The 23,542-nt window shown below is 48.2% G+C and overlaps 2 long non-coding RNA genes across 3 annotated transcripts in view; one reads left to right on the top strand and one right to left on the bottom strand.

Moving 5' to 3' along the window:
• Positions 1-7,586: 7,586 nt before the first annotated feature.
• Positions 7,587-13,572, bottom strand: LOC123331165. 2 transcript variants are annotated; one of them, XR_006547674.1, is made up of 4 exons: positions 13,270-13,572; positions 12,190-12,304; positions 11,828-11,896; positions 7,587-7,751 (listed from the first exon to the last, which is right to left on the bottom strand). It is a non-coding gene; the product is annotated as an uncharacterized LOC123331165 (long non-coding RNA). The 2 variants fall into 2 exon arrangements; XR_006547673.1 differs by lacking the exon at positions 11,828-11,896.
• A 171-nt stretch (positions 13,573-13,743) lies between these two features.
• Positions 13,744-23,542, top strand: part of LOC123331140 — a 69,906-nt gene continuing 60,107 nt past the window's right edge. Inside the window, exon 1 of the long non-coding RNA XR_006547625.2 lies at positions 13,744-13,943. This is a non-coding gene — a long non-coding RNA (uncharacterized LOC123331140). The remainder of the gene's footprint in view (positions 13,944-23,542) is intronic.

Genomic DNA, 23,542 nt, shown 5'->3' with positions numbered 1-23,542 from the left:
TTTTAAGTAGATAAATTCAGATTTTAGTTGGAGTTTCAATATCAAACTCTCAAAAATTAATAGCATGAATATACAGAAAAGTAGAAGGATATAGTAGACCTGAAAAGCACTATGAACCAATTCAACATAATTAAGATTTATAAAATTTTCACACAACAGCATGGTACAAATTCTATTCAAGTTCCCATAGACTATAAACCAGGAGACATTGGAACATATCCAGGGCCACAAAACAAGGTACAAAAATTTCATGATTTTGTATTGAAATCATACAGAGTCTATCTCTTATCACTGTAGAATTATGTTAAAATCATTATCAAAAGATATTTGAAAATAACCACATATTTTCAAGTACAATGTTACAGTTACCAAGAGAGATCTTTGACTTAGCCATTGAATGCTGGGGCTAAGTCGCTTCAGTCATGTCCGACTCTGTGTGACCCCATAGACAGCAGCCCACCAGGCTCCTCTGTCCCTGGAATTCTCCAGGCAAGAATACTGGAGTGGGTTGCCATTGCCTTGTCCAAAGCATGCATGCATGCTAAGTCGCTTCAGTCATGTCCGACTCTGTGAGACACCATGGACAGCAGCCCACCAGGCTTCTCTGTCCGCGGGATTCCCTAGGCAAGAATACTGGAGTAGCCATTGAATAGAGCTTTCCTATTTTTAATGGGGTTGCTTGTGTTAGAGTTCTTTGTATATTTTGAGATATTTGTTTGCAAATATTATTTGATATTTTGTTTGCAAATATTTTTTCCCAGTTATATTGTGCTTTTGATTTTTTGAACAAGGTCTTTCATACAGTAGAAATCTTTAATTTTAGTAAGGCCACAGAATCCCTTGTTTTACTTTCTGATTGCTTTTTTTGTGTTGTGTTTTAAAACTACAAAGCTTGTGATGTACATGACCAAACCCAAGCTCATGTCAATTTTCTTTTATATTTTCTTCTAGAATTTTGAATAGTTTTGCATTTAAAATTTGTCTATGAATAATTTGGGGCTTCCCTGGTGGCTTGGTGGTAGAGAATCTGCCTGTCAGTGCAGGAGATGTGGGTTTGATTCCTGGGTTGGGAACATCCCCTGGAGGAGGAAATGGCAACTCACTCCAGAGTTCTTGCCTGGAGAATCCCATGGACAGAGGGGCTTGGGGGCTGTAGTCTATGCGGTCACAAAAGCCATGAGTTAGTGACTAAACAACAACAACATGAATAATTTTGAGTGCATTTGGTGTAAGTTGTAAAGTTTGTACCTACATTTTTTCATCTCAAGTGGTTTCCAATTCATTGCTTTTAAGTTTTAGAAAAGTTTTGGGTTATTGTCTCCATTTCAGTTCGAATTTCCACAGTTTAAGGGATTCAGCAGTTCTACCTGCAGGAGTGCTGTCTTCCATGAAGTGTGAGGGAGGCATGGCCTGCACCTCCCACACTGACCACGGGGCGGCGCTGACTCACAGCGCTTCTGCTTTCCGGTGGATTTGGCTCCCAGCGCAGCTGAGAGGCGGAGAAGGCAATGGCAACCCACTCCAATGTTCTTGCCTGGAGAATCCCAGGGACGGGGGAGCCTGGTGGGCTGCCGTCTATGGGGTCTCACAGAGTCGGACACGACTGAAGCGGCTTAGCAGCAGCTGAGAGGAGCTGTGTCTTCTGAGGCACCGCAGGGCTTCCACCTGGAATTCCCGGGTCAGCTTCTCTGCCGACAGGAGCTCAGTTTCCTTAGACTCCCTGGGGTTTTGGCCTCAGGGAGGCCAACACGGGGCTGCGTCCACGCCGGGTCGTTTGTTGACGACCCAGGCAACCCGGGGAGGAAAAGGTGAGGAAAACGGAGAAGTTTGGAGAGGCGTCTTTGTGTGAATGACTGCTGTTCTCAGTCGATCCAGAGGGATTTGGTGTGGAAAGTGGGGTTTGTCGTCAGTTTTGTGTGCAGCATAGATGATGTCTAAGTTCTTTCTTTGGTATGTGGTGTCCAGTTTTCCCAGCACTGTTTATCCTTCCCCTTGGTGAGTCATTGGCCTCGCTGTCATAGATTAACAGACCCATCGTGTGGGCTGAATTCTGGGCTGTCTGTCCTGTTCCTCTGGGCGGTGTTCCTCTTGTGCCAGTTGCTCACAGTTTTGGTGACTGTAGCTTCACCAAATGCAGTGTGAAGTCTGGGAGGGAGACACCTCCTGCCTAGTCTCCGTTCTCAGGGTCCCCTTAGCTCTTTGGGATCCTTTGTGATTCCACACAAATTTTAGAAGGATTTGCTCTTTTTCTGTGAAAAATTTCATTGGAATTTTAGGAGGGCTTGCCTTCACTGTATACTTTGGGTAGAATGGACATTTTAACAATAATAATTCTTGCATTTCATGAGCAGGGGTATCTTTCCAGTGATTTGTGTCTTCTTCAATTTATTCATCATTGTAAAATTTTCAGTATGCAGGTATCTAACATCCTTTGTTAAATTTATTCCTTGGTATTTTGTTCTTTTTGATGCAGTTGTAAATAGTTTTGGTTTTTCTCTTTTTGATGGCTCAACATTAGTGTTTAGAAATGCAGTTGATTTGTATATATTGATTTTGCATCTTTACTGAATTCATTTCTAATTTTTTTGGTGGAATGATGTGGAAGATTGGAATTCCAAGACTACCACATCCAGGTCATCCACAACACAGAAAACAGTGGCTCCTAATATGATTTTCCCACAGTGCCTCTAAATTCCATGTGGACTTTGGGTGAACTGGATCTGGGTATGCCTTGGCCTCTATCTGGAAGTTTGATGCTGTTTTTCTGGAATGGTTTTGACATGGTGTTTTGAAAAGTAATTTACTAGTAATTTCAAATGTACAGACAACTTTACAAACATAAAAGCAAATTTTGTACTTGATTAAATATATTCCTAAATGTATATGTTGACATTATTTAAAGTGGAATTGCTTTCATAAATTCTTTTTCAGATTATTTATTACTATGTACATGTATAAGATAAATGTTTATGAATTGATATTTTTTTCCTGTAACTTTGCTGAATTAGTTGATTGGTCAAATAATTTTTTGTTGTTTTAGGAAGTTTTATCTGTAAGATGGTGTGATCTGTATTCTGTGAATTGATATAGTTTTAATTTTTCCATTCACACATTGAAAATTTTGTTTCTTTCCTTAAAACTCTAGGTTGAACTTCCAGTACCCTATTGAGTAACAGCGGTGAAGGTCAGCTTCCTGGCCTTGTTCCTGATTTCAGGAGTAAATCTTACAGTTTTTAACACTGAGCATGAAGTTTGCTATAGCTTTGTATATTATTCTTTTTAATATTGCACAAATATTCTTTTATTCCTACTTTCTTGAGTGTTTGTGTCATGAGATAGCATTAGGGTTTGATTATAGTTTCTTCTGCAATAATTGACATGTGTCATATGTCATGTGTCATGTGTCAAATGTGTCAAATGTGTCAAAAAATGACATGTGTCAAATAACAGACATGATAGTCTGTTTTTACATCGTGCCCTTACAGTGGTTCACTGCATTGCTTAGTTTTAATATGTGAAACAACCTGACATTTGTGGTGTCAAGATACTTGCTTATGGCATCATCCATGCAATGTTCTGTTGGTTTCATGTTGCTCCAGTTTTGTGGAGGATTTTTGTGTTCATAAAGTATGCTGGTGTGGTTTTAGTTTTCTGATGTATTTGTGTGATTTGATTAGATTTTTCTTGGTGTTGGTTTGGAGGGTTGACATCAGGGCTGGAAGTGGCGTGAGAGCTGGGTTATGGGTTATGGTTGCCATTATGTGACCCTGCACATAGCAACCCAGGCTGCCCTCCTGTGACATGCCTGTCCTGCCAGCTCCTGCCCAGCCCTCTAGAGACTCCTCACTCCCCAGAGGGCAAGGGTGACCACCCCCATTGGCATCCCTCCTGCCTCTGCATGTCCATCCATCCTCCCTGAGTCAGGACACCACTTCCTCCATGAGGCTCCTGGATTCCGGCCTTGGAGCATCCTCCCCTCCCCCACATGTCCCCACAAGCTGTGTTGACCCCCAGGGTTTGTCACCTCAAGAGGCCCCAGGATCACGGACTCCCCTGGGTTGAGATGAGGTCACTGACCTGTGTGTGAGGAGGGAGCAGAACTCACGGGGGAGAAGGCAAGATGAGAGCAGGAGACAGAGACGGGCAGGGAGAGACCCTGGGCCAATTGACCACAGAACCTTCAAGAGGAGCCGGTGCCCAACACCTGGATCTCAGGCTCCAGGCCTGAGAACAAGCATCCCCTGTTCCAATACCCACTTCCCTCAGGGTCTGGTATGTGTGATGGGGGCTCAAGAAGCAGATATCTGGCCTGTGGGGGAGGGACGCTGTGTTTGTTGAAACCCAGGACAGTCACTGGCTGCTTCCCCTCTAGACATAACCCCCACTCTTCCTGGGGTTAGAACCCAGGGTCCAAGAACCTTCTACTCGTCCCTGTTATGGCTACCTCTCCCCCCACCCCCTGCCGCCGGGCATCTCAGGCCTCAGAAAGAAGCCACAGTGTTGTGGTGACCACGGCAGTTGGCTGCAGGCCACCCCCCTCCCACCTCCTGACCTGAGTGTAGCCATCTGAGTCTCTCCCCCCGACCCAGGTGCCTAGTTTCACGGGACAGGTCCTTTCCTGGAGTGGGGCATCCAGTGGGCAGTGGTGGTGAGGCCTGTGAATCTGGCCAGAGAGGTCCTCCCCAAGAGCCCAGGCGCAGCTGGGCCCGAACAGATCCATCCCTCCCCTTCCGTACCCCTCGGAGTGAGGATAAGGCCCTAGTGACCCCCAGGAAGAGACATGACACCCAGAGGACCCGACCATCCACAGACCAGGGGCTGAGTGTCCACCTCACTCCCTCAGAGAGAGCGATGTCTTCACGAGGGCTGCCAGACTGGCCCGTGTCCCCACAAACATGCAGCGTCAGGGAACCAGGCAGCCAGAAAACCGCCTTGGGCGGCGGGGGCGGGGCGGGGGTGGGGGGCGGGGATGGGCTGTGTTCATAGATCCCGCGGCCTTCGGGAATGAGGGCTGGCCTCAGGGAGGACGGACGGGCTCCCTTGCCGAGCACTCACTGACCGTCCCACTGGCGTCACCCTGCCCCTCTCCCGTTCCCTGTGACCTCACCGCCTCATTTGGAAGCCCTCCTCTCTAGGCTCCATGTGCCCACACTTACCACCTCGACCCCATCTCTCTCCATCTGCCCTTTTCCCGCGCCGGGTGAAGAGGAGTGGGAACGCCTACACTGTTGTGTTCAGCAGTGTGGACGGGCTTCCCTTCTCTTCCTGGCTCGCGTCTAGCTGGACTCCGCGTGGTTCCCAGGGGTGCGGGGCTGGGTGCCTCCCAGCAGGGAGCAGCCCTGGCACCTGTGCCTGCAGCGCCACCTGCTGGAGTCTCCGTCCTCCCGTTGAGCACAGTCTTCCCTCTCCCTCTCTGCCTGGGATTATCTGTCGAGGGATCAGTTTCTTGCCCCCACCCCCTTCACCTCCAGCTCGTCCAAAATCAGGGATGACCCAGGACCCTCCCTGGGCTCCCCTTCCTGCCCACCCTTGGTCGTGTCCTCAGTCACCTGTGCTTAAGGGTGAGGGTTCCCTCCAGATGCTCCTAAACGCTTCACCGCAACATCCTCCCGGGGATTGGCCCCGGGTCCTGTGGGGTCGGTCCACCCTCACCAGGCTCCGACTGCATGAGGAGGGTAGGCATCAGGCCTGCTGCGTGCACTGCTGTGCCTCCCGCTGTATACGCAGTCATGACCCTGCCACAGGACATGGGAAAGGCAGCCCTCCCCTTTGTGGGGAGATGTGACTGACCACAGGGTGGATGTCAGCTCTCAGCTCAGGGCAAGGGCAACCGGGTGCTCGCTCCTGGGACCCTTTCCAACCCAACCTGACCCTGAGCAGGCTTTGTTCCCTTCCTCTTGTCCCTCTGTTGGCTTCGCTCTGTGAGCAGAGCAGGGCAATGTGGTCAGGGGTCACAGGCTGAGGCACATGGACTCTGGCTGACCCATGTGCCCCCCTGCTGGCCACATGGATCGGGCGCTGCACTGGGGCCTGTTTGGTGTGGGGTCATCTGCCCGCAGAGAGGCCATGCCTCTGCTCTTGGCTCCAGAGGTCACCTTGAGTCTGACAGGCGTGTCCCCGGCTCCCTGGGCCTTGCTCCAGGCTGCTCTGTGTTGATGGCGTGGTGCATGGTGGGGCTTCCTGAGTCTCCTGTGGGGGCTGGAGGCCAAGGTTGGGCACGTCGTGGCCCCACGTTGCTGTGACAGACCCCAATAAATCCCGCACCTCAGGACTCTGGTGATCTTCCTGAGCTGCCACAGCCAAGGAGGATGGACCCTGCTCCACACCTCTGTCCTCACTGAGTTTAATCTGCATCCTTCACCATAACTAACCCCAAGTATAACAGCTTCAGGGACTTTTGGGAGCCTCCAAGAAAAGCAGCTGGGAGGGGGTCTCTGGGACCTTGACTCTGCAGTTGGGGTCAGAAGTGGGGGGTCTTGGGTCCCTGGAATCTGAAGAGCCCCTCTACCAGGGGAGGGCCAGGAGACCCCAGGTGGTAGTTAGCTGAGTCCAAGGCCCTCCTGGGTATGAGGCATCCTAGCCCCTTGCATCACCAAGAGGCTGGCTCCCTTCTCCCCCCAGCCCGCAGGCCTGGTCCTTGCTTCTGAGAAATTTACTAGGGTGGGGTCCTGGTGCCACAGGTGCCCCCATGCTGTGGCCTCCTGAGTCTCCAGGGAGGATAAGGAGTGAGAGAAGGCTTGTCCACAGAAAGGGAGCTTCTGTCAGAACAGAGCCTGGGGCTGCCGCACCCCCACCTCCACCAGCCCCGGGTGCATGGGGCAGGATCATGAGAGTGAGGCTCCTTCCCCTCCCAAGATATGCAGGACACATGGGACAATGTTCATTGGACCTTCACTCAGGGTTAAAACCTCCCGCGCAGGCCTGTTGGGTGAGAGACACCATTTAAAGACTATTAATGGGGTGGAGTGGGCTGGGGGGTGAAGCTGGGGTGGGGCAAGTTGTAAAGTCACCCGAGGACACGCTCTCCCTGCAGCGACCCCCCAGGTAAGCCCAGGTGGAGGGGGACCCCTCTAGTCAGAGCCCTCACAGGTCAGACATCACATTCTGGACCCTTGGGGGACAAGTATCCAAGCATCCCCAGTTCTTGTCTACACCTGCTGCAGTCAGGGCCGGCTCTGTCTTCGTCTTCTTTTTTATTAATATTTTATTTGCATTTTTGGGGAAGATTTAGTTTCACAAGAAACACTGATTTTTTTTTTCCCCACACAAAAGTTTTAAAAATAGAGAATCTATTATCTTGGGAGAATAGAAGAAGTCTCTTTTGCAAGGAGGGGCAATTCAGATTGGAGGAACTAGTGAGGCAAGTTGTATGCAGGAAGTTCCGATTAATCCAGTTGTAGGAATAAGATGAATGTCTTCTTGTTCTAGTTGTGTAAAGCTCCTAATGGGCTATTTCAGCTCAACACTGGTAACACAACCAAGCCTCTAGGGTCCCGTGTGTTATGGACACAGGGCTGACTCACTCTCCAGGAGGCTGCGTCTGTTTACAGAAGCCACAAGCAGCTCCCGGGCGCCCCAGTCCTGTCGTGACTCTTGAGGGCACAGACCTCTGCTCTCTGTGTGCTTCTGCTCCTGCTGGGCTGACCTCTGCTTGGTCTTCTCCACTCTGCTGACAGGCTCTTTAACTCTGGGTTTTTGTTTATGTGCAGGTGGATCCATGGCTTGGCTTCTGTAGACTTCTTAGAGCTGACCTGGATGGGACAGAAGATGGTTGATCTCCAGGCCTGGAGTCCGAGCCCGCCACTGCCCTGTCTTCTTCATGGCCAAGTTCTCACCCCTCCCTCTTGGGGGCCAATGGGATAGGGTGTCCACGGCCGGAACAGGAGTCCATGACTGGATGCAGGTGCCCACACCAGGACTGGAGGGTCTGTTGGGAGCTGGAGGCCCCAGGGCAGGCAGGAGGGCTCCCACCGATCTTGTGGGTCCACACATCACAGATGTAGGCCTGCACACGGAGCACCAGGCTGTTGATGGGACCAGTCCAGCCTGTGCAGGTGCCTGACCACCAAGTGGTCAGTACAGAATATGCACAGGGCGCCCTGGCAAAGCTCCCACACTCCCGGGAGGACACTCAGCATGGTCCCTGGAATCACTGGGAGGTCAGCCTACAGGGTCCCCCACCCAGCCTCACTAAGTTACAGTAAGAAACAAAAGATGCCTCCGTGCAGGAAGACAGAATGTCAGCAGACTGAACACTGTCCTGAGGAAGGCAGGCTGGTGTCTGGGAACTGGGTGCTATAGTGGGGGTGAATGGGGGGCTCCCAAATGCTATGTCCACGACATGACCCCAGAATCTGTGAATGGAACCTTATTTGGAAGTAGGTCTTTGCAGGTATAATTGATTATGGATGTAGAAATGAGGTCATCCTGGATGGGGGTGGCCCTAAATCAAAGAGGGCATCCTTCTAACAGATGTAGACACAGAGGAGACACCAGGTGGAAATGGGCCAGAGATGGGAGGGAGGCGGTCACAAGCCCAGGGATGCCTGGAGCCCAAAAAACTGGAAGAGGCGGGAAGGACCCTCCACTGGAGCCTCTGGAGGGAGCACAGCACTGGGATCCCCTGACCTCAGACATCTGGTCTCCAGGACTGAGCGAGGACAGGCTTCTTTTGTTCTGAGCCTGTGTGTGTGCTCATTTGTCACAGCTGCCCCAGGAAGCTCATGCAGCTGGTGAGAAGTGCCCTGCTCTGATCTAAAGCCTCCTTCCCATTAGGGGCAGCCCCCTGCACCTATGCCATTTGCACTAAACACGAGGTTCACACTGAGCCTCAGCTCTGCTTCGGGACACTGGCATTTGGAGGGTGAGGGCAGACACCACCACGTGATAAGCCCCCGGCTGGGTGCCAAGTCTCTAGTGAGCTTCCCTGGGGGTCGGGGGTGACTGTCAGGGTTCTGCCGTTCATCACTGGGGGAAGAGATACCCTAGACACTCTTGAGGGAGGAGGGGCATGAAGGGTCGTGAGTGACTGGCTCAGGGCCCCTCCCACCCATGCATTCCCACTGCGCCCTGAGGCCTGTCTCAGCTGTGAGCACACCAGCCTGGAGCCTCCCAGCAAGTCCCCGAGGTGAGGTGGCCCAGCAGACCCACCCCCTTCCTCCATGTCTAGCAGGCAAGGGACATCCCTTCTCCTTGCCACTCCAGGAGTAGTTCTGGAGCCAATCTGCAAGTGGTTCTGGGGTTTGCAGGCTGAGCCCCTGTGGCTGTGCTCCCCACATGAGCACCCAGAGCAAACTTTCTGCCCTGCTGCCTGAATGCCCCCCTCCCTCCACTCAGTATTGTCAGGAATGGATCAGGTGGTTCTGTAGCAGCTTCTGAACCCTCCTATAATATGGGTGTCCTTGTTTACAGCCTGTCTCATTGTAAGTTGATTTTACTATATTACTGATGTAGGAGATAGATGGGCTCCAGATTAGACATTTATAACTGGCCTCCTGTTTGCATGTCACGGGACACAAAGAAGTGGGCTTCAGGGTGGATACTTAACAACTGTTAGCTTTTCTGAGAGAAGAGAGAGGTGGGCTTCAGTCTAGGTATTTACAATCAGCCTCCTGGTTGCCCTCCGAAATAGAAGTAACAACAGAGAGTAAATAGTCATTGTTTGTCTCTTGTAAACACCTTACGGTAAAAGTCAAGGTAAGGACAGAGAGGGGACAAAACCCTGTATGTGTAAAGGGTTCAGGGATCTCGGCCCCCAACTCTTGGGACAAGGGAGACACCACACACGCACAGAAAGGCTTCTTGTGGCTCAAAACTCAAGATAATGCCAAGCCATGATGAGTCTTGCTCCTCCCAGAAATCTTCACTTTAAGATCCATCTTGGCTGAGGGGTGAGTGTGCACCCAGGGGTAGGTCCCAGGGTAGGTCAGGTGTGGGAAAAGAAACCAGGTAATTGGCCTGAAGGAAGTCAAAGACCCGGAAGAAGTTCCTGCTCACTAGGGGATTCGCCCACACCCTTTCTTTGCTGTGCTTCTCTCTTAACAAACCATTTCTCTGAGTGCTGTACCACTTGTTGTTTTTCTATGTCTCTAATAATTTTATACCTGCATTTACTGTTTCTGCCTCTGTGATAAATATATTTTTCACTGGGGGCAAAGATCCAGGGAAAAGTAGCTTCTAGCCTTTAGCCCTTGTTGGTCTGGTGGCTAGGATTTCTGGTTCTCATCCAGGCTTTCCAGGTTCAATTCCTGGGCAGGGAATTTAAGATCTCATTTCATATCACCGCTTGCTGCTAACTCAGTCATTATATTAAGAGACACATCTCCTGGTGGCCATGACCCAACATGAAAAAAAGTGAAAGTGAAGTTGCTCAGTCACGTCCGACTCTTTGCAACCCCATGGACTTTAGCCTGTACCAGGCTTCTCTGTCCATGGGATTTTCCAGGCAAGAGTACCAGGGTGGGTTGCCATTTCCTTCTCCAGGGGATCTTCCTGAACCAGGATCAAATCCAGGTCTCCTGCCTTGCAGGCAGACGCTTTACCCTCTGAGCCACCAGGGAAGCTTCATAACCCAACATGAAGAACCAAAAAAAGGTAAAAAGGAGGTGGTACCCCACTAACTCAGAAAAACCCTGCCCTTCCCTCAGACGTACCTGCCTCCTCAGCATTAGTCTCACTCCTCCTCCCTTTGTCTTTACTGTTTAAAATCAAACCGCTTTCTCCAGGTGGGCAAGAAGTTAAGCTGGGAGCTTAGTTCCTGCTTCTCTGTTCTTTGGCCACTGAATAAAGCCTGTGTTGTGTTGGTCTCAGCCTTGGTTTCATCATCACCTACTTGAACCTGAATGGAAAAAGGAAACCCTCCCTGTTGAGACAGAGACCCTCTAGCCAGGGTAGGGCCTGAGCAGGGTCCATAGGACTTAACTTGGTGACAGCCTGTGAGGGGACGGTGGTATCTGCCTGGGGTGAGTGGAGGGCACCCACAGCTGCAGCACCAGCTCCATTTACAGTCTGACTTGGTGACACTGGCTGCCGGTGTCCAGTCAGGAGGGACCCAGAAGCAGCACTTGGAGCCAGATCAGACATGCATTTTCGCAGGCTGTGGACGTACTGGGTTTTAAGACTCTGTATCTAGAAAATAAACTGAGCTGCTAGAAGCTGATGTGTGTTCTGGACTTGAAATCCATGTGCAGGGCAAAAGTTCCCACTGGATCTTGACTTGGAAGCTTCTGCACAGGTGATGTGTGCATCAGTGCTTCCTTGCCAAGTCCTCCAGGCCTCCTTGCTGGGCACAGTGGGACCCACACTCCATGGGATCCCTGACCCAGAGCCTGAAGGGCCAGTGCTGGCAGGGCCTGGGGACAAGAGTGGTCACTCCACCAACACTGCTCAATTCCTCCTCCCTGGGGACCCAGGAGAGGCAAGGCCGATGGCACAGGCCAAGCTGGATGCACTTCTCCATGGGGGCCCCAGGCCCTGCTCTGCTTACTCAGGCCCACTGTCTGCCCCTCCTGGTGCCCAAGTCCCACAGATTCACATTCCTCGTGTGGACATCCAAGTATACAAGTTGCCCCATGTCCCCTTCCCACACGGGACAACCCCTGGCCCCGCTTCTCCCTAATGACGGCCTTCTCCTCGCTTGTTCTGGGTGGGAAGAGGGCCGAGGGGGAGGCTGGTTTGTCCCAACTGCTTCCTAGGGGCCCAGAAACAGGACTCAGGCGACACGGGGGGCTGCTGGGCCTTGAGGTCTGGATGCTTCTGGGTGTGGGATGAACCACCACTGCCCCCTGGAGCCTGCTCCCTCTCAAATTCAGGAAACAGGAGGACCCACCAAACTGACCCTATCCCGGGTTCTGCTGCAAGTCTGCTCATATTTGCTCTCCGGATCCTGAAGACAGACCTGTGGGAAATGGCCTGTGAGTCCCATACTGATGGTGTTCTGTGGAATTTCCATGAGACCTCTTTCTGCCCTGTTCTGAGCAAATTACTCATCAATCCATGCTACCATCACTCCACAAGCAGACTGGGAGGCTGAGGCTCTGAGAAGCCAAGTAGCCCACCCAGGACAGACTGAGGCCACAGAGTGGGGTCTGTGCCCATTGCCCACCCAGGTGACTGCCCATTCACAGCACGTCCACATTTCTCACTTCTGGGGGCCAGCTCACTGAGCCTCCTTTAGGGGGATTCACTTACCTCCTTTTACCAGGGCTTGTCTCACATCCTGTCTCTGGGATCATCCACAAGGCTTGTCACTCTGAAGCAGGGTTCGGTCTTGTTGAGTCCTGGCCCAAGGTCACAGGTGGGAGGCCTTGCACCAAGGCCACAGAAGAGGACCCCAGAAACAAGGTCACCTCTGAAGCTGGCTGAGCCCCTTTGTAACTGCTGGCAAAAGCCCCTGATCATCACTAAGAAGCTTCCTGACTTCCAACTAGGCAAAGATGTCCACTCCGGTAAACATCCTATAGTGCCCCAGCGAATCACCTAACGCTAACCTTCCAGCAGGAATTTTCTTTGTCTTGAGGCTATGAAAATTGGATACTAACCCACAAAAATTGTCACCTTTCCCTGGTCTGTCAGGAGGTCAGCCCGCTGTGCTCTTAGTGCCCGCTTTATCTCTGTTCTCTGTTCTTAATAAAAACTTACTCTCTTCTGAAATGCTCTATGTCTGGAAATTCTTTTCCAACTCACCCTCAGACTGCTTCAACAAGTCTCACGTCACCAGGGCCACTTTCCTGGATCATACTCGGCACCTGTTTGTCCACTCCCAGCTCAGGCCAGAAAGGTCCGCTTGGGCCCTGAGCCCCCGGCTCTGCCTGGAGCCCTCTCCCCTCTTGTCTGGCCCTTCCCAATCACGTCCCCTGCAGGGTCACCAGGAGCTCCCACCACCCCTGGGCAGGCTGTCTGCTGTGTCCTGGGGAGGCCTCTCAGGTGTCAGGTGGAAGGAACAAGAGGTACCCATGAGGCCGCCCACACCAGCACAGGAACCAGCACGCACCTACTGACTTCTTCACTCTGGATGGGCCCACGTGGAGTTCAGGGGCACCCCAGCATGTCCTTGCTCTCATCCCAGTGCTGCCCACGGGGGAGTCGCTAAGTTAACTCTGTGCTGGGTGCGCAGAGGGGATGCTCATTCACACACTCCTCCCAGGAGCATGGGGTTCTCATGGGCAGAATCCTCTAAGGATATGGGGCTTACCTGGGCAGGTGCCCCTGTAGGGCTCAGCACCCAGGAACCATGCACAGAGCCCTCATTGCAGAGCACCCCCAGCTTACCTGTTGGACAGATCTGACCTTGAGCCCCTCAGAGCAGGACCTGAGGTAACAAAGAGCAGCTTCTGAACAGGTCTGTGACCCTGGGCTTCACTGTGTGCAGCCTCCTTCCAGCGGGTCTTCCAGAAGCTTCCATAGCACCTGGGCACTGGGCCTCCATCTCCACCCACCACCCCTCCACTCCCTGACCCCTAGGTCCCTCTCATTAAGAGACGGTCTTCTTGAAATTCTCTCCCACTTGTGGGCCAGATAAAATGATTAGAAAACAAGCCAGAGCTGTGGCCCTGTGTCCATCCTGACCCATAGGACCCACACCTGTTCCTGGAAACTTGGCCGGCACACAGAGGCCCATTTTCTGAAACCACGAGCCTGGATGGGCAATGATTGGCTTACCTGGCCAGCCCACCCTTTGCACATGTGCCTGAGTTGAGGTTTATATATACCCCCTTGAGGCAGCAAGAGTGCCTGCAGCTGTACTCGACGACATCTTCTCTGCCATCAGAAGCTGCGGGGCTGGCCTGGCGAGAGAGAGACAGTGAGGGGCCATGACGTTTCGGGGGGGGGGTCCTGTCTGCATAGGGCTCTGCTGGACCTTCCACAGGAGTTGCTAGGCTGCCACTTGCTAAGGAAGAGGTTGTGTCACCTGTACCTGCTGTTGGAAGTCTTCCCAGGCAGAGGTGAGGAAGCAAGAAAACAGGAGGGGTAACTCAGAAAAATGGAAAGCTTCCAGAAGAGCATCCAGGCCAGGACCGTCCTGCCTGGCCTGCAGGAGCCAACTTGGCAAGGGTGCTGTCGCTGGGGCGGCTCCAAGCCCTTTCCTCCAGCCTTTGAGGTCTTTGCACATATTCGAGTGTTTTACCTGGGAAGGGTGGAGGAGGTTCAGAAGCAGCTAGCCTGGGGGTCAGCCAGCATTTACTTAGAGATGCCTTTGTGGGGTCTCCCAGCTTCCCACTGAGGACATTCCTTGGGAGTGGGGAGGGTGAAGGCGGGGTGGGAGGGTGGAAGGAGGGGGTGGGGAGGGGCTGGCTGCTCATGAGTAAGTCCCCATCCCTGACCCTCTTCAAAATTTTTATCTGTGTAGCAAGCGTCCTAACTGGGTTTTCACCTGTGTAACTGGTGGGTTCTTATTGAGCAATGTGAACAGTGACATTAAGTGTCCTCAGTCAGGACTGAGATATTACACCACATGCACGGGTGTAAGAACCTGGGGAGGCGTGTGCAGCCAATGCCCCTAGGGACAGGCTTCAGACTTGACTGCTCAACATTCTGGTGTCCAGCCACTGCTTTAGGATTTTGGTGGGAGCCCGGTGCTGACTCCAGGTGGGCTGTATTCTGGCCGCCTTCTGCCTTTAGTGAGACCCACACTTCTAGGATCCTACAGAGCAGGGTCTGTGTGACTGCTCTGTGGCTTCTCTAACAAATGACCACAGTCTTGGTGATTTGAAACGGTAGGAGTTCATCCTCCCTGAGTCCTGGACACCAGATGTCTGAGATCATGGTGGTGCAGGGTTGAGGTCCCTCCACAGGCTCCAGGATAGAATCCTTTCTGCCTTTTCCAGCTTCTGGGGCTCCAGGCGTCTCTGGGCTTGTGGCCCTCTCCCTCCCATCTCTGCCTCCATCTTCACGAGGCCTCTCCTCTATGTCCTCTTTTGTTGCTTATAAGGACTCTCTTAATTGGATTAAAGGTCACCCTAACCCTAGATGAACTTAACTTGAGATCCTTAATTACATCTCCAAAGACCCTTTTCCCAGATAAGGCCCTGTTCACGTGTTCTGGATGGGGGGCACACCTTTTGGGGCCACCATTCACCCTATTCTCTGTGTATAAAATAATGCTCATTTTAGGAGACCACCAGAGTCCCATATAGACTGGCACGGACAGTTGGGAAGATCCCCTGGAGAAGGGAAGTGCTACCCACTCCAGTATTCTGGCCTGGAGAATTTCACAGACTCCATAGTCCATGAGGTGGCAAAGAGTCAGACATGACTGAGTGACTTTCACTTTCACTGGAGAGAATGAGGACCTTGGAATCACCTAGAACAGATCAAGGCCTGGCTTCATCAGGTGAGGGAAATCACAGGGAGGAGAGGGTCATGGTCTTGTTTAGGCTTCAAAAAGACCATGTTGGGGTGGGATGTGAGATGCACCGGGGCAGGGACCTTTGTCAGGGCCTGATGGAGGGATTACGCTTGGGCCAGGGCTGTGCGTGTAGAGGGGAATTGGTGTGGAGGTTGGCCATATGCTCTGGAGGAGGAGCTGACAGTCACTGGGGCACAAGGAACTGCGAGCCTGGGAGGCCTCCATGTTACTGAACCAAACTTGAGTCTACACGCCTGAGTGCAGTAAAGCCAGTCTCCTGACACAAGTTGGGGTGAAGGAAAGTGCGGCATTAATTGTAAAGGCACCAATACGTGGAGGGCAGGTGGCTCGTGCTCTAAACCCTGAACTCTCCCAAAGGTTTCAGCAAAGCAGTTGTACAGGCCACATGAGGGAGGTGATCAGAGTATGTGATCCACTGGTGCACAGTTCTCTGGTTGGTCAGGTAACAGGCAGCTAAAGTCACAAATTCTTAGGCACTGGAAGCTCTGGGGACTACATGTTCGTGCTCATCAAGTAGTTAACTTCTTACGTTTGGTGGGGGTTTTAGCATCTATAAAACAACTCAGGGAGTGTGCATCAGATACTGTTACCTCTGTACTTCAGAGAGGAGCTACAGCAGAGGATACGGAATGGGGTCTGCCCTGGGAAGGCTCCACAGGCTCCTGCTTGGTTACACCAGATGCCTGGGCTCAGCAGCTGGGGAAGGTGGGGCTGCCTCCTGAGTGTGGGGTGCAGCAGGATCACAGTCCTCTGAGGGGCCTGTTAGCCCCCACAGTGAGATGGGGAGGCAGTGGATGGACAGGTGCATCTGGCCTGGGGGAGGGATCCAGGCTGGAAATGTCACTGAAATCATCGCAGGGAGGAAGAAGAAAGGCCAGGAGGGGGCAGGTGGGTTATAGCACTGATGTGCAGGTGATGGTGGTCCTGTTGGAAGCAACTCAGAGCCAGAAAGAGTGGCTGTCAGGGGCTCAGCTCCATTCCCTTGTTTTTTTGCTTATCTGTAACTTCCCAGTCCTACGTGAGGAGCCTGGCCCCCACCATCTGCTGTTTGTCAGTTCATTTCTCCTCTTCAGATTGCATGTACAGTGGTCTCAGAAATGCTAGCTACCACACTCTGGAAAGAACTCCATAAAATGAAGCCCACTGTTTATGTGCAGGCCATTTTGCCTTTTGTGTATAGATTGCATTCATTTCCAAAGTCAACACATTTTGCCCCATCTCCTACAGTTAGATTTTTTTCTGAGCGTTTCTAATACAGTTGGGTTCTGTTGCGTTGTGTATTCCATCCTGTGACATGCCTACACTCTAAATAACTAAACTTGAATAGATTATGACTGATTCCTTGGGCTATACATATTGATGAGTATAGGTAAAGGCATAGTGACAGGTGTCCATCCTAAAGCATCACAAGGAGTACTTCAACCCCCTTCAGCAGATGATCTTATCATCTATGTAGCTTAGCTTTTCCTAAAATGTCATAAATGGGGTCATACTGTGTGCTGTCTCTTCAGACTGGATTCTTTCACTAAGCAATATGCATGTGAGATTTAACCATGTCTTTCAAGGGTTAGCATATTAGCATATTCAAGGGTTGGTGATTCATTCCTTTCTACTGCTGAGTAATACTTCACTGCATGTGTATGGGAGGAAAAACAATTTTCATTCTGCTCTTCCATAATAAAAGGGCTTCCCTGATAGCTCAGTTGGTAAAGAATCTGCCTGCAATGCAGGAGACCCTGTTTGATTCCTGGCTCAGGAAGATCCGTTGAAGAAAGGATAGGCTACCCATTCCAGTATTCTTGGGTTTCCCTTGTGGCTTAGCTGGTAAAGAATCTGCCTGCAATGTGGGATCCCTGGGTTCAATCCCTGGACTTGGAAGATCCCCTGGAGAAGGGAAAGGCTACCCACTCCAGTATTCTGGCCTGGAGAATTCCATGGACTGTATATTCCATGGGTCACAAAGAATTGGACATGACTGAGCAACTTTCGCTTTCCATAATAAAAGACAAATTACCAGGAGAAAAAACAGAAGCATACCTGCTGTATGCTTCTCTGGTGGCTTAGTGGTAAAGAATCCGCCTGCAATACAGGAGACATGGATTTGATCCCTGGGTTGGGAAGATCCCCTGGAGAAGGAAACGGCAACCCACTCCAGTATTCTTTCCTGGGGAATCCGAAGGACAGAGGAGCCTAGTGGGCTACAGTCCATGTGCTCACAGAGTTGAACATGACTTCGTGACTAAAACAACAACAAATATCTCCTGTATACAAGGGAGCTACCAAAGAAAACTGAGTCATTCCCTGAAATGTCCTAAGCCATCACCTTAAATACCATCTTCGGCTAAAAACTGAAGTAAGACCTTATGGGATAAGCCAGTTATGGAAGATTTTCATGCAAAATACAGTAAAGAAGGGTATGATTGTTTGCAAATTTAAGCCAGGACCTCTTCATTGATAAGTTGAGTCCTTTTATTTCTGGTGCAAATAGGGACAACCCTTAAATGCAGAGATTTCTCTGTAGATGTCCTTCACAAAAGGCAATTGCTATTTAGATTCCTGAGATTCCTCCCTGGTACCCCCCACTCCCCCCCAGCAGACTTAAGAAATCCTCATACCAGGGAGGCATATTTTGGGATGGCATATTCTACTTGCCTTGACATGGATATACCCCAATTTACTTATGCATTCATCTATTGAAGGATGTCCTGATTTCTTCAAATTTTTAACTGTTATGGATAGTGCTGCTGTGTGTAAGTCTATCTTTGCTTGCATTTGGGCATAGATTTTTCAAAGCCATTCCCTAAATACTGGAAGTACGATTGTTGGATCCCAAGGTGAGGTTTGTTTAGCTTTGGAGAAAACTGCCCATTTATGTTACAAAGTAGCTGTCATACATCCCACCAGCAGTGAGGGAGTGTTCCTGTTGTTCCTTACCCTCCAGCAATTGGTATTGTCTTATATTTAGAGTTTAGTCCTAATTTGTGTGGTGTGGTATCTCATGATTTTAATTTGTAATTCCTAATGGTGCATGATATTGAGCATATTTTTGTTTTTTACTATCTGTATCTTTTTTTTTGGCTGGATGTCTGTTCAGATCTTTGCTCATTTTCTATGGGATTTTTCAGGAGGTCTTTGTCTATTTTGAGTCCAAATCCTTTATCGGATATAAATTTTGCAAATACTTCTCTACCAGTTTGTGGCTTGTCTTTTGATTTTCGGAATAAGGTCTTTTAGAATTGACATCTTTAATTTTATAAAGTCTACAATATTTTTCTTCTGTGGACTAAAGCTCGTGTGTTAAAACTCAAAGCTTATGATATACAGGTCAAACCCATGGTCATGTAGGTTTTCCGTTTATGTCTACAATTTTGATAGTTTTGAATTTTAAATGTCTATTAATAAATCTGAGTGATATTTATAGGACATTTCATCCCAAAACAATGAATTTCACCTTTTTCTCAAGTGCACATGGAACCTTCTCCAGGATAGATCACATCCTGGGCCATAAATCTAGCCTTGGTAAATTCAAAAAAAATTGAAATCATTCCAAGCATCTTTTCTGACCACAATGCAGTAAGATTAGATCTCAATTACAGGAGAAAAACTATTAAAAATTCCAACATATGGAGGCTGAACAACATGCTGCTGAATAACCAACAAATCACAGAAGAAATAAAAAAAGAAATCAAAATTTGCATAGAAACGAATGAAAATGAAAACACAACAACCCAAAACCTGTGGGACACTGTAAAAGCAGTCCTAAGGGGAAAGTTCATAGCAGTACAGGCACACCTCAAGAAACAAGAAAAAAGTCAAATAAATAACCTAACTCTACACCTAAAGCAACTAGAAAAGGAAGAAATGAAGAACCCCAGGGTTAGTAGAAGGAAATAAATCTTAAAAATTAGGGCAGAAATAAATGCAAAAGAAACAAAAGAGACCATAGAAAAATCAACAAAGCCAAAAGCTGGTTCTTTGAAAGGATAAACAAAATTGACAAACCATTAGCCAGACTCATCAAGAAACAAAGGGAGAAAAATCAAATCAATAAAATTAGAAATGGAGAGATCACAACAGATGACACAGAAATACAAAGGATCATAAGAGACTACTATCAACAATTATATGCCAATAAAATGGACAACGTGGGAGAAATGGACAAATTCTTAGAAAAATACAACTTTCCAAAACTGCACCAGGAAGAAATAGAAAATCTTAACAGACCCATCACAAGCACGGAAATTGAAACTGTAATCAAAAATCTTCCAGCAAACAAAAGCCCAGGTCCAGACGGCTTCCCAGCTGAATTCTACCAAAAATTTAGAGAAGAGCTAACACCTATCCTGCTCAAACTCTTCCAGAAAATTGCAGAAGAAGGTAAACTTCCAAACTCATTCTATGAGGCCACCATCACCCTAATACCAAAACCTGACAAAGATCCCACAAAAAAAGAAAACTACAGGCCAATATCACTGATGAACATAGATGCAAAAATCCTTAACAAAATTCTAGCAATCAGAATCCAACAACACACTGAAAAGATCATACACCATGACCAAGTGGGCTTTATCCCAGGGATGCAAGGATTCTTCAATATCTACAAATCAATCAATGTAATACACCACATTAACAAATTGAAAAATAAAAACCATATGATTATCTCCATAGATGCAGAGAAAGCCTTTGACAAAATTCAACATCCATTTGTGATAAAAAACTCTCCAGATAGCAGGAATAGAAGGAACATACCTCAACATAATAAAAGCTATATATGACAAACCCACAGCAAACATTATCCTCGATGGTGAAAAATTGAAAGCATTTCCTCTAAAGTCAGGAACAAGACAAGGGTGCCCACTTTCACCATTACTATTCAACATAGTTTTGGAAGTTTTGGCCACAGCAATCAGAGCAGAAAAAGAAATAAAAGGAATCCAAATTGGAAAAGAAGAAGTAAAGCTCTCACTGTTTGCAGATGACATGATCCTCTACATGGAAAACCCGAAAGACTCCACCAGAAAATTACTAGAACTAATCAATGATTATAGTAAAGTTGCAGGATATAAAATCAATGCACAGAAATCCCTTGCATTCCTATACACTAATAATGAGAAAACAGAAATTAAGGAAACAGTTCCATTCACCATTGCAACGGAATTAATAAAATACTTAGGAATATATCTACCTAAAGAAACTAAAGACCTATATATAGAAAACTATAAAACACTGGTGAAAGAAATCAAAGAGGACACTAATAGATGGAGAAATATACCATGTTCATGGATTGGAAGAATCAATATAGTGAAAATGAGTATACTACCCAAAGCAATTTATAGATTCAATGCAACCCCTATCAAGCTACCAACGGTATTCTTCACAGAGCTAGAACAAATAATTTCACAATTCGTATGGAAATACAAAAAACCTCGAATAGCCAAAGCTATCTTGAGAAAGAAGAATGGAACTGGAGGAATCAACCTACCTGACTTCAGGCTCTACTACAAAGCCATAGTCATCAAGACAGTATGGTACTGGCACAAAGACAGAAATATAGATCAATGGAACAAAATAGAAAGCCCAGAGATAAATCCACGCACCTATGGACACCTTATCTTTGACAAAGGAGGCAAGAATATACAATGGATTAAAGACAATCTCTTTAACAAGTGGTGCTGGGAAAACTGGTCAACCACTTGTAAAAGGATGAAACTAGACCACTTTCTAACACCATACACAAAAATAAACTCAAAATGGATTAAAGATCTAAACATAAGACCAGAAACTATAAAACTCCTAGAGGAGAACATAGGCAAAACACTCTCCGACATACATCACAGCAGGATCCTCTATGACCCACCTCCCAGAATATTGGAAATAAAAGCAAAAATAAACAACTGGGACCTAATTAAACTTAAAAGCTTCTGCACATCAAAGGAAACTATAAGCAAGGTGAAAAGACAGCCTTCAGAATGGGAGAAAATAATAGCAAATGAAGCAACTGACAAAAAACTAATCTCAAAAATATACAAGCAACTCCTACAGCTCAATTCCAGAAAAATAAATGACCCAATCAAAAAATGGGCCAAAGAACTAAATAGACATTTCTCCAAAGAAGACATACAGATGGCTAACCAACACATGAAAAGATGCTCAACATCACTCATTATCAGAGAAATGCAAATCAAAACCACTATGAGGTACCATTTCACACCAGTCAGAATGGCTGCGATCCAAAAGTCTACAAGCAATAAATGCTGGAGAGGGTGTGGAGAAAAGGGAACCCTCTTACACTGTTGGTGGGAATGCGAACTAGTACAGCCACTATGGAGAACAGTGTGGAGATTCCTTAAAAAACTGGAAATAGAACTGCCTTATGATCCAGCAATCCCACTGCTGGGCATACACACTGAGGAAACCAGAATTGAAAGAGACACGTGTACGCCAATGTTCATTGCAGCACTGTTTATAATAGCCAGGACATGGAAGCAACCTAGATGTCCATCAGCAGATGAATGGATAAGAAAGCAGTGGTACATATACACAATGGAGTATTACTCAGCCATTAAAAAGAATACATTGGAATCAGTTCTAATGAGGTGGATGAAACTGGAGCCTATTATACAGAGTGAAGTAAGCCAGAAAGAAAAACACCAATACAGTATACTAACGCATATATATGGAATTTAGAAAGATGGTAACAATAACCCTGTATATGAGACAGCAAAAGAGACACAGATGTATAGAACAGTCTTTTGGCTCTGTGGGAGAGGGAGAGGGTGGGATGATTTGGGAGAATGGCATTGAAATACGTATAATATCATATATGAAAAGAGTCACCAGTCCAGGTTCTATGCACGATACTGGATGCTTGGGGCTGGTGCACTGGGATGACCCAGAGGCATGGTATGAGGAGGGAGGAGGATTCAGGATGGGGAACACATGTATACCTATGGCGGATTCATTTTGATATTTGGCAAAACCAATACAATATTGTAAAGTTTAAAAATAAAATTTAAAAAAGAAAAAAATAAATCTGAGTGAATTTGATGTCTACATTTCATTCTCTGTTTCAAGTTAATTGTTCCTTAACATTCATTCTCTACTGTTTCAAGTTAATTGTCTCCACTAAGCTGTGCGTGCCTGAGTGAGGGAGGCTTGATTTCCAGTTCTCATTGGCTGGCAGGGAACAGGAGCCCGTCTCCCTGACCTTCCCCGACTCCAATGGGAATTCCCTCTCTGACAGAGCACCTGGCTGGGCGTGGCCACTGACAGGACTATGGTCTCCTCAGGACCCACTTGGGTTTCATCTTTGGGACATTGTGGGGTTCAGTTCAGGCTGACAGGAGTCTGGTTTCCTCAGGACTTACTGGGATTTCAGCTTTGTGGAATTTGTGGGGTTCAGTTCAGACTGACAGGAGCTTGGCCCCTCAAGACGTGCTGGAATTTTGGCTTTGGGACATTGTGGGGTTCAGTTCAGGCTGACAGGAGCCTGGTTTCCTCAGGACCTGCTGGGGATTCAGGTTTGGGATATTGTGGGGATCATTTCAGGCTGATGGGAGTCTGGTCTCCTCAGGACCTGCAGGGAATAGTGCCCTTGAAGGAAAAGGTGAGTAAAATTGGGGAGAAGGTTTCTGTGTGTGTCTGTTGTGGAGTGTGTCTGTCTTCAGAGGACCCAGGACTGTCAGGGCTTTATGTGGAAGGTCATGGGCTTAGTCAGTTTTTGTGATATAGGACAGTGTCCAGTGTTGTTTTTTGGTGTGTGGTGTCCATTTTCCCCAGCATGGCTTATTGAGGGGACTGGCCTTTTCCTTCAATAAAAGGGAGTGTATGTACTTGGCTCCTTTCTTGTGAATTAACTGACCATGTGCCTGTAGGTTTATTTCTGGGCTCTCTTATCTCTGTGCCTATTTCTGTGCCAATTCTACACATCTTGTGGTGCCTTTAAGTGCATAATGTAGATTGAAGTCAAGGAGGGAGATGACACTAGCCTGTTCTCCTTTCTCAGGGTCACTTTGGCTCTTCTGGGTTCTCTGTGGCTACACACAGATGTTAAGATTGTTTCTGTTTCTGTGAAAAATGTCATTGAAATGTTGGTAGTGATTGCATGAATGTGTATGTTGTTTGGTTAGAATGGATATTTTAATGGTATTTTCACCCACAAGCATGGGAGATGTT

The sequence above is a fragment of the Bubalus bubalis genome, chromosome 22, assembly GCF_019923935.1.
Source record: "Bubalus bubalis isolate 160015118507 breed Murrah chromosome 22, NDDB_SH_1, whole genome shotgun sequence".
Lineage (NCBI taxonomy): Eukaryota > Metazoa > Chordata > Mammalia > Artiodactyla > Bovidae > Bubalus > Bubalus bubalis.
This window is presented reverse-complemented; position numbering and strand designations above follow the sequence as displayed.